Below are 10,010 nucleotides of genomic sequence, written 5' to 3' on the forward strand. Positions count from 1 at the left end.
TTGTTTCCTTTACTGTAATTGAAATCCATGTAGTTATATTCAATAAAACATCCCTTATGCTCCGCATAATACATAAGGGGTAAAGATATCTAAAAGTTTGCCAGATATTTATAGAATTACATCAGTTTTAAGTTTCGAAAACATTTATAATTTGCTTGTATTCCCCCCCCCCTCTGAAAACATTGAAAAACACGGAAAAAGGCGTAGGGGTATGAACTCACCAGTCAAGAAACGTGTCGTTTTGGATGGTAAACGTCAGTTTGGGGCTTGATTATACGCGAGGTTCCTATGTAATATGAAGAGATACACATTTGTATCTAATTAGACTTTGATTTACTAAATGACATGAATTAACACTTCGAGGGGCGAAAACACCTCAATTCAAGTGTTAGGAGTGACCCGGGTAGCGTCTAAGGGTGTGTAAGGGTTGGATATGGAGTTTTCTCTTCAAGAGTAAACTACTAGAGGAGATTATGGTCCATAGACCATATCCCCATGATTTTACGGCCGTAAACTCATGGGTGATGGGTTCTTGGTTGTTAAATGGCCTTATAACACTTGTGGGGTGATGCTAGGATCAATTCTTGGGCATAGAAAGTGATTTAACTTTCAAAGGGACCATTTAATGGAGTTTACAGCTATAAACTCTCTCATACCCAATCCTTATGTGCTTTAGTGGTCCTAGATTAATCACATGTGATTCTAACTAATTTTACAAATCATAGGATGAAGTTAAGGCACCAATTGACCAACTTATAGGAGTTTACGGTCCAAGAACCTTTCCTTGGAGGTTTACAGCCGTGAACTCCTAAGGGCGTAGTTTTCTTGATGATTAAGGTCCCTAACACACTTGTGGTTGCTTCTAGACATTATTCCAAGGCTTAGGAGGTGTTTAAGGGGCATCTTAACACCTTAGAAGGTGTTTACGGTCTATGAAAAGGGGTTTACGGTCCAAGCATGTTATTGGGCCGTAAACTCATGTTTACCCCGTATATGATGAGTTTTTGGTGTTCCTTGTCCATTCAAATAAGCCCTTAAGTCATTTCCAAGCTCCAAAAGTGATTTGGGAGAATTTTTTTGGCTCCAAAACCCTTTTTATGTGTGTTTGTGGCCTAGGGGTGTTCCAGGGCCGTAAACACATGTTTATGGTCCCGATACATGATTTAATCACGAATTTGAAAGCCAAAGATGTTATACAATGAGCTAGGACAGTTACCTTAACGGTTTGAGGCTTGAATTGGATGATTTTGGACCAAGAATTGAGTTTGTAGAGAGACAGAGTAGTGAGAGAGGATGAAAAAGCCTCAAATGAATTTCTTTAAATTTTATATATGGGTCGAGTTTGAGACACGGTGGAATTTTACCCGATACTGATGTTAAACAAGGCTTTTGGTCGCACCCGATTAAGTTGTCATAACCCGACTTGGTCGAAACTAATTTTTTTTTTCTAATTACCAATTTGAAGTGTTTTCTTGAGTTTCTAACGTGATTGGACACCCATTAAGTCATAATAAATGACTCAAATTTAATGACTTAATTCAAAATATAAACGAAACAATTTGATAAAGACGAGTTTTATTGACGGAACGGGTTACAATGATGGAATAACTTCGGGTTATCACATTATCCCCCCGTTAGAGGGAATTTCGTCCCGAAATTCAACATTAAGATACAAATCATGGATTTGGAAAGAGATGTGGATACCTCTGCTTCATCGATTCTTCGCGCTCCCAAGTGAATTCGGGTCCCCGCTTGGCGTTCCAGCGAACCTTCACTATCGAGATGCGGCTTTGCTTTGTATGTCTGATCTCTTGATCCATGATTTCGATTGGTTCCTCCATGAAGTTTAGGTTTTCGTTGATTTCGATCTCTTCAAGAGGGATTACTAGGGTTTCATTGGATAAGCACTTCTTAAGATTCGAGACATCGAAGACGAGGTGGATGTTACTAAGTTCTTGAGGTAATTAGAGTTTATAGGCTATGGGCCCGATCCTGGCGAGGATCTCGAAGGGTCCTATGTATCTCGGGTTAAGTTTCCCATGCTTTCCAAAGCGTACCATGCCTTTCCAGGGTGAGACCTTCAACAGGACACGATCTCCAATCTGGAACTCCAGAGGTTTCCATCGTATATCGGCGTAACTCTTTTGTCGATCTCGTGAAGCTTTCAGTCGTTCTCGGATCTGGATGATCTTCTCTGTGGTTTCACGGATGATTTCAGGACCAGTGAGAGCACTATCGGGGACTTGACTCTTAGCTAGCTGCGTGTCCCCTACCCCGGCCTAGCACAGAGGTGATCTGCACTTACGACCGTACAGGGCTTCAAACGGGGCAGCCTCGATGCTGGTGTGGTAACTGTTGTTATACGAGAACTCGATCAAAGGCAAATGTGTGTCCCACGACTTTCTGAAATCGATGACGCATGCTCTAAGCAAGTCTTCCTGGGTTTGGATAGTTCTCTCACTTTGTCCATCTGTCTAAGGGTGATAAGCTGTACTCATATATAGCTTAATCCCAAGAGCCTTCTGAAGGGACTGCTAAAACCTTGAGGTAAACCTGCTATCTCTGTCGGAGATAATGGAAACAGGCACACCATGCAGTCGAACTACCTTTTGGATGTAGATTCGTGTGAGTCTTTCCATCTTGAATGATTCTTCGATCGGAATGAAGTGAGCGGATTTTGTCAAACGATCGACAATTACCCAAATGGTATCGTACCCACTCGGAGATTTGGGTAACTTGGTGATGAAATCCATGGTAATCATCTCCCATTTCCATTCAGGTATCTCGGTCTGCTGGAGTAGACCCGAAGGTTTCTGGTATTCAACCTTTACCTTGGCGCAAGTCAGGCACTTGCCCACGAAAGTAGCGATCTCGACTTTCATGTTTGGCCACCAATATTGTTTCTTGAGATCCAGGTACATCTTATCTGAACCCGGGTGAACAGAGCATCTAGTCTTGTGTGCTTCCTCCATGACAACTTCCCTGAATCCTCCGAACTTTGGAGTCCAAAATTGGTCCATGAAATAGTAAACTCCGTCACCTCTAATCTCAAGTTTCTTATCCATTCCCCTCAAGGACTCCTTCGACATGTTTTCTGGTTTGAGGGCTTCTAACTGGGCTTCTCGGATTTGCATGGATAAGTTAGAGTGGATAGTCACCGTCAATGCCTTCACCTTACGGCTTGAACTTTCCTTTCAGCTAAGGGCATCTGTCACCACATTGGCCTTGCCGGGATGGTAGCAGATTTCACACTCATATTCGCCGAGCAGCTCTACCCATTGCCGTTGCCTCATGTTTAATTCTTTCTGATTGAAGATGTGCTACAGACTCTTATGGTGAGTGAAGATCGTGCACTTAGTTTCGTACAGATAATGTCTCCAAATCTTCAATGCGAAAACCACTGCTCCTAACTCCAAGTCATGGGTCGTGTAGTTAACTTCGTGTGCCTTCAGCTGTCTCGAGGCATAAGCGATAAATTTTCCTCTCTGCATAAGCACACAGCCTAAACCCTGGTTGGACGCATCATAATAGACAACAAAGTTGTCAAACCCCGAAAACCGAAGGCGGAAACATTTCCGGGGTTGACTCCATGTTGAGTATCAAATCCAATGCACATAGTAAGTAAAGTAAAGAACCATTACATTACATATAGAAAGGTTTACATTTGTTTCAAAAGTAAAGTTATTCAGTTGTGATACATAGTATATATGAACAAAATGAGACGAGTCTTCTGCGCATTCCGTCTTCGGACAAAAGGATCTTCGGGTACCTGTTCTAACGCTGACCTGAGTATACAAGCGGTTTGAAAATCAGCATAACGCTGGTGAGTTCATAAGCGGTTTTGTTTTGTGAAAATGTACAAGTTTCCTTTCCGTTTCTGAAAATGTTACACACACCAAGAAAATCCCATATTTTCTTAAAAAGGTTGGTTATTGTTTCTCAACATGTAAGGTAAAATAAGGTTGTACACTGAGAACACGTTTACTCTTGTGAAATGTACAGTTAGGTTATCTGGTTTGTTATACTGTTCTGGTTATGTCCAAATGTATTCCCAGGAAAGTCCCATACTTTCCTGAATTGTTGGTTACCAATGTGAAAGATGTTTACGGAAACTTGGTTATCTTGTGAAATGTATTACGTTATTCATTATTACTATTAAGTAAATCTCTGTTATCCTAATTGTGAGTTCCATAACCATACAATAGACTAGCTATGGCAATAAGTAGTCCACATCACCTTATGACTTTCGTCACCCTTGAACCATTTCGGTTCGGCTATAGCTAGCAGCCAGGTGTGGGGTAGTCAACCCCGTATAGATCTATACACTCAAGTCACGCTCCCTATCCAAGAGATTCTGGTTACGGGTGCAGTCCTCCACTCGCGTATCTCTGTGGAGTGTTCACCGAGGACATGTCTCCAATCATATAGGACTAACAAATTTACTAGTAATAATACGATAGTCCTCCACTCGTGTATCTCTATGGAGTGTTACCGAGGATAAAATAGTGTACAAAATTTTATGTTCAAAGGTTCTAATGTCATGCTTTTAACTGATAAAATGTGGAAAACCATTTGTGAAATATATATAAAACATAACAGTTTAAATTCCATTTCACTAATATATGTTTACGTGATCTGTATGTTCAAATACTTATCAGTTGTAACAATCAGTGTTAAAAGCATATAAAATGTAAAACAGACACATGAAAACAAGTTTTGAGTACAAGTAATCCCTTGTACTATGCTTGTATATCCCCCCTGAAAACAGTGAAAAAGGGTAGGGGTATGAACTCACCAGATGAGGAAATGTGACTGTTTCGGACACTAAACGTTGGTTCGGGGCTTGATTACATGCAAGGTTCCTATGTAATTTGAAATGATATCCAAACTTAATTATTTATGTAAGTTTAGGGCCAAATATGGGTGTTAGAGTGGGTGTATGGGCTTGAAAATGAGTGTGCGGCTGGGGAGTGCGGCCAGGAGTGTGTGTGAGGCAACACACAAGAGTGTGCGACCGTACAAAGGGTGTGTGCGGCCGTAGACAGGAGTGTGCGGCCGTACACTCCTCATTTGAGTCCATATGTTTATTTTCGAAGTGTATCCTCTTCATACTTGGGAGTTTTGAATGTGTGTTGCCCCATATGAAGGTGTGCGGCCGTACACCTTCATGGGATGATGAATATGATGAACATAATGAGTTTTAAGCTTGGGATCCAAGTGTTTACCACTATACTTAGCTTGAAGATGGAGTAGATCACGATTATGAAGCCTTCCAAGTGTTCTTGGTTGATGATTTAGAGAGAGAAAGTAGAGAGAGAAGAGAAACATCTAAATGAATGAATGAAGGGGGTATCCATCCATAAATTGAATTGGCTGTGAGGTTGAGGGTGTTTGCGGTTGGGTGTGTGGCCGTACACACAGGTGTGTGGCCGCACACACCTTATTTAGTGAGCTTGGCCCGATATTGTGATTCTAAACACTCTCCAACCCTTCCTAAGACTCATATCTTAGATTATACTAAGTCTAGAGCACTCAATGAAACCACAAGATTTAATAAAAGACAATGAACTCAAGTTGTAGTGCTAGATCAATTACATGGGTTAGAAGATTCGGGTTGTCACAGAAGTCCTTCGTCCCTTTGGGCAGGGACAAGATAGGTGCGCTGCACAAGGCTTGCTTTAACGATTGGAACGCAGTTTCTTGCTTTTCACTCCAACAAAAGGGTCCTTTCTGTGTCAGAGTCGTTAAGGGTTTGGCGATTCTGGAAATTTTTTGGACGAATCTCCGATAATAGCCGGCAAGACCCAAGAATTGACGAATTTTTGTGGGTGTTTTCGGTGCCGACCAATTCTCTATTGCATTGATCTTGGAAGGGTCCATGTGTATTCCTTCCTCGCTAACCACATGACCAAGGAAAGTTAACTTCCGAATCTAGAATTCACACATGGAGAATTTCGCGTACAACTTTTCGGATCTAAGGGTTTCCAACACTGACCTCAACTATTGTTTATGATCTTCTTCGCTTCTGGAGTAGACAAGTATGTCATCAATGAACACAAAGATGAACTTGTCCAGAAAAGGAAGACACACCCAGTTCATCAGGTCCATGAACACTGCCGGTGCATTGGTTAGACCGAAGGGCATCATTACAAACTCGTAGTGTCCATACCGAGTCTTGAAAGATGTTTTGGAAACATCACTCTCATGAACTCATAGCTGATGTTACCCTGACCTAAGGTCTATCTTTAAGAAGTAGCTGGCTCCCTGAAGTTGATCGAATAGGTCATCTATTCGAGGAAGAGGACAATGGTTTTTGACGGTCAACTTCTTCAGCTCACGGTAGTCGATACACATCCGGAAGGATCCATCTTTCTTCTTCACAAACAATATCGGAGCTCCCCAGGGTGAGGAACTCGGTCTGATGAACCCTTTGCTGAGTAGCTCGTTGAGTTGGCTGGATAACTCCTTCATTTCTGCTGGAGCTAAGAGATGTGGAGACTTGGCTACGGGGGTAGGTCTAGGGATTAGGTCGATACGAAACTCAATTTGATGTTCGGGAGGAATTCCAGGGAGCTCTTCGAGAAAGACATCGGCAAAATTACAGACTTCGGGGATGCTCTTGAGGTCTTTAACTTCCTGTTTCTCGTTGATTACATGGGCTAGGAATGCATAGCACTGCTTTCGCAGAAGCTTTTGAGGTTTGATATAGGAAATGATACGAAGATTGGAGCTAAGCTTATCGCCATAGATCGTGAGAGTCTGGCCAGAGGGGAGATTGAGACGGATGGTTTTTTCGTAACAAAGGATATCAGCATGATTGGGACTCAACCAATCCATGCCAATGATAACATCAAAGCTCTTTATGGAGACTAGCATAAGATCGATGGGAAAAGAATGGTGGCGATTCTGGAAATTTTTTGGATGAATCTCCGATAATAGCCGGGGAGACCCAAGAATTGACGAATTTTTGTGGGTGTTTTCGGTGCCGACCAATTCTCTATTGCTTTGATCTTGGTAGGGTCCACGTGTGTTCCTTCCTCGCTAACCACGTGACCAAGGAAATTTACCTTCTGAATCCAGAATTCACACATGGAGAATTTCGTGTACAACTTTTTGGATCTAAGGGTTTCCAACACTAACCTCAAGTGTTGTTTGTGATCTTCTTCGCTTCTGGAGTAGACAAGTATGTCATCAATGAACACAAAGATGAACTTGTCCAGAAAAGGACGACACACCTGGTTCATCAGGTCCACGAACACTGCCGATGCATTAGTTAGACCGATGGGCATCACTACAAACTCGTAGTGTCCATACCGAGTCCTGAAAGCTGTTTTGGAAACATCACTCTCATGAACTCGTAGCTGATGGTACCCTGACCTAAGGTCTATCTTTAAGAAGTAGCTGGCTCCCTGAAGTTGATCGAATATATCATCTATTCGAGGAAGAGGATATCGGTTTTTTACGGTCAACTTCATCAGCTCACGGTAGTCGATACACATGCGGAAGGATCCATCTTTCTTCTTCACAAACAATACTGGAGCTCCCCAGGGTGAGGAACTCAGTCTGATGAACCCTTTGCTGAGTAGCTCGTTAAGTTGGCTTGATAACTCCTGCATTTCTGCTGGAGCTAAGCGATATGGAGACTTGGCTACGGGGGTAGGTCCAGGGATTAGGTCGATACGAAACTCACACTACTAGAAAAACAGCCTTTTACGACGCGCAAAACACGACGCTCTTTGATTTATGTTACGCATTAGAGAGTGACATTAAAAAAGTGTCATCTCTTCAAAAATTTTAAGGATTTATGTCGCGCATTTCTGAGTGCCTTTAAATTAGTGTCTGATGTAAAAATATTAAAAACACGGAAGGCACTTGTGCGTCATCTGTGAATGTCGTTTTATATTTTTTTAAGAAACGCGCGTGTCCGAGGGAAAATGAAATCCCCCAAAATTTTGAACACCCGCCATCCTCCCTGTGTACTCTCTACACCCGCCAAATCGATTTCATTCTCTCGCTTCCTTCTCTCTGCAACCCCTTCCTCTGCGATCGACTTTCACTTCCTTCTCTGTGTAAACCCTAATCAAACATAACGCATTTGCAATGGTAATGTCTTCTTTCACAAAATAGACGATTGAGCGAAGAACTAGGGCTTCTGATGAATCGAACATCACCAACAATGATAGCTACCCATCATAATTTGTTTTTTCTCTCGGACTCCACCATTCCAACATCGCACCACAACAGCGCTTGCATCTGCTGCATCTTCTCCAACATTGGATTCTGGTTCTGGAAAGCGCTTGCATCCACCTTCTCGTCTCTCCCCCTCCACTTTGTTTTCTCTCATCTCTCACCTCCATAGATGGAGATTGTCGGAGACATGAAGGGAGTAACCGAAGGAAACCCTAAAACTACTCTGATTGCATAAACACTTCTTCTCCTGCGACTTTAGGTAAGTCTCTCCTCCATAGAGTATAATTTCTGCTTTCATGTTTTTTCATCTTTAATCTTTCAAACCCCTTTCTTGTTCTTCTTTCAGTGTTAGAATTTATCTGGATTTAGCTCTTTGATTTTATAAGATCTTCATAAATTGTTCGGGTTTCTTGATTTTTGGAACCTGCATGTTTATTTTCCTTCCCAATCTGGGCATTTTTATCTGTGATTAGTAAACAAATTAGGGTTATGATTCTTAAACATCCAATCCTTTTGCCTTTGTTCTTGTTCTTAATGTTTTTCTTTTTTAGAAAATTCCATCGTCTTTAGTTCTTGATCTTGACTTTGAAGACACCCATGTGTTGTTTAGTTGAAATTCAGTTTCAAGATCATGATTCTTCATTAACTAAATCAACTTGTCAATCTTACCCTGAAGTTGCTAGTGCTGGAGAAAATTACCATTTAGCGTTTGAGAGTTGGAATTGAAGATATGGAATGGAATTGAAGCTCATTTAGTTGCAATAATGGTCACATCTGTGATCTGTTATTGCTAGGCAAAATGGGTCCCAATCATCAATTACAACAGCAAGGGTAGTGCCCTATGCTTCTTCAGTTCCAATTGAAGGTTTAGTAAATTAAAGCTTTAACCAAGGTAATCATCTGGGGTATCAAAGTTACTGGGATGCAACATATGCACATGAATTGACAAATTTTCGTGAACATGGGGATGCTGGTGAAGTTTGGTATGCATATCTAATTGACTATGACATATACCTTCTTTGACAAGATGCTTTTTTGTATGACTTTTTAAATTCTTTCTAAAGGTTTGGGGCAGATGTCATGGAAATGGTTGCTTCATGGAAAAAAGGACTATGTGCTGACATTTCACAAAGACATTTACAAATTCAACATAAAATTGATGACTCTGAGTCTGTTAGTCAAGAGGATAAAGATTTAGCAAGATGGAGTGTTCTTGATGTTGGAACAGGCAATGGGCTACTTCTTCAAGAGCTTGCTAAACAGGGGTATAGTATTATACATAATAACACTTATTCCTACTTTTGGTACGATGATAATTGATAAATCATTCTTTATTACTTTTGATGTTAGTATAAATAGGTTCTCTGATCTCACTGGAATAGATTATAGTGAATGAGCAATTAGCCTTGCTAGAAGCCTTGCTAATCGTGATGAATTTATTGGTATCAAACTATTGGTTGATGATGTTCTTGATTTTTTATTTACTCATATTTAATGTCTATTGGTAAGTTACAATTTGCATTTACTCATATTTAATGTTTTTTATTTTTGATTTTACAGCTCCTGATATACATCGATCCAACAGCACAAAGTTCCAGGGATATGCTTGGTATTGACACTCGAGGTTGAAAACTTCAACGTCATGTCAGGGATAAATATAAATTTATTTCAAGTTTGGTCCATTATACCCTTGGTTGACATTTATAAAAAAACTTCCTGGAAGTTACTAAAGAAACAGTCGTTGCCACCTTTGTGCTATTCATCAGGTGTTAAATGGCTTCTACCAACCTTGGACATGGCGGAGTTGGCAGTTCCAGAGT

The 10,010-nt window shown here is 41.0% G+C and overlaps 1 pseudogene; it reads left to right on the forward strand.

Annotated features, from left to right (window-relative positions):
• LOC111898479 (uncharacterized) overlaps positions 1 to 9,685 on the forward strand; it is a 28,433-nt pseudogene extending 18,748 nt beyond the window's left edge.
• The last annotated feature ends 325 nt before the right edge of the window (positions 9,686 to 10,010 follow it).

Source organism: Lactuca sativa, chromosome 7 (assembly GCF_002870075.4).
Source record: "Lactuca sativa cultivar Salinas chromosome 7, Lsat_Salinas_v11, whole genome shotgun sequence".
In the NCBI taxonomy this organism is placed as follows: domain Eukaryota; kingdom Viridiplantae; phylum Streptophyta; class Magnoliopsida; order Asterales; family Asteraceae; genus Lactuca; species Lactuca sativa.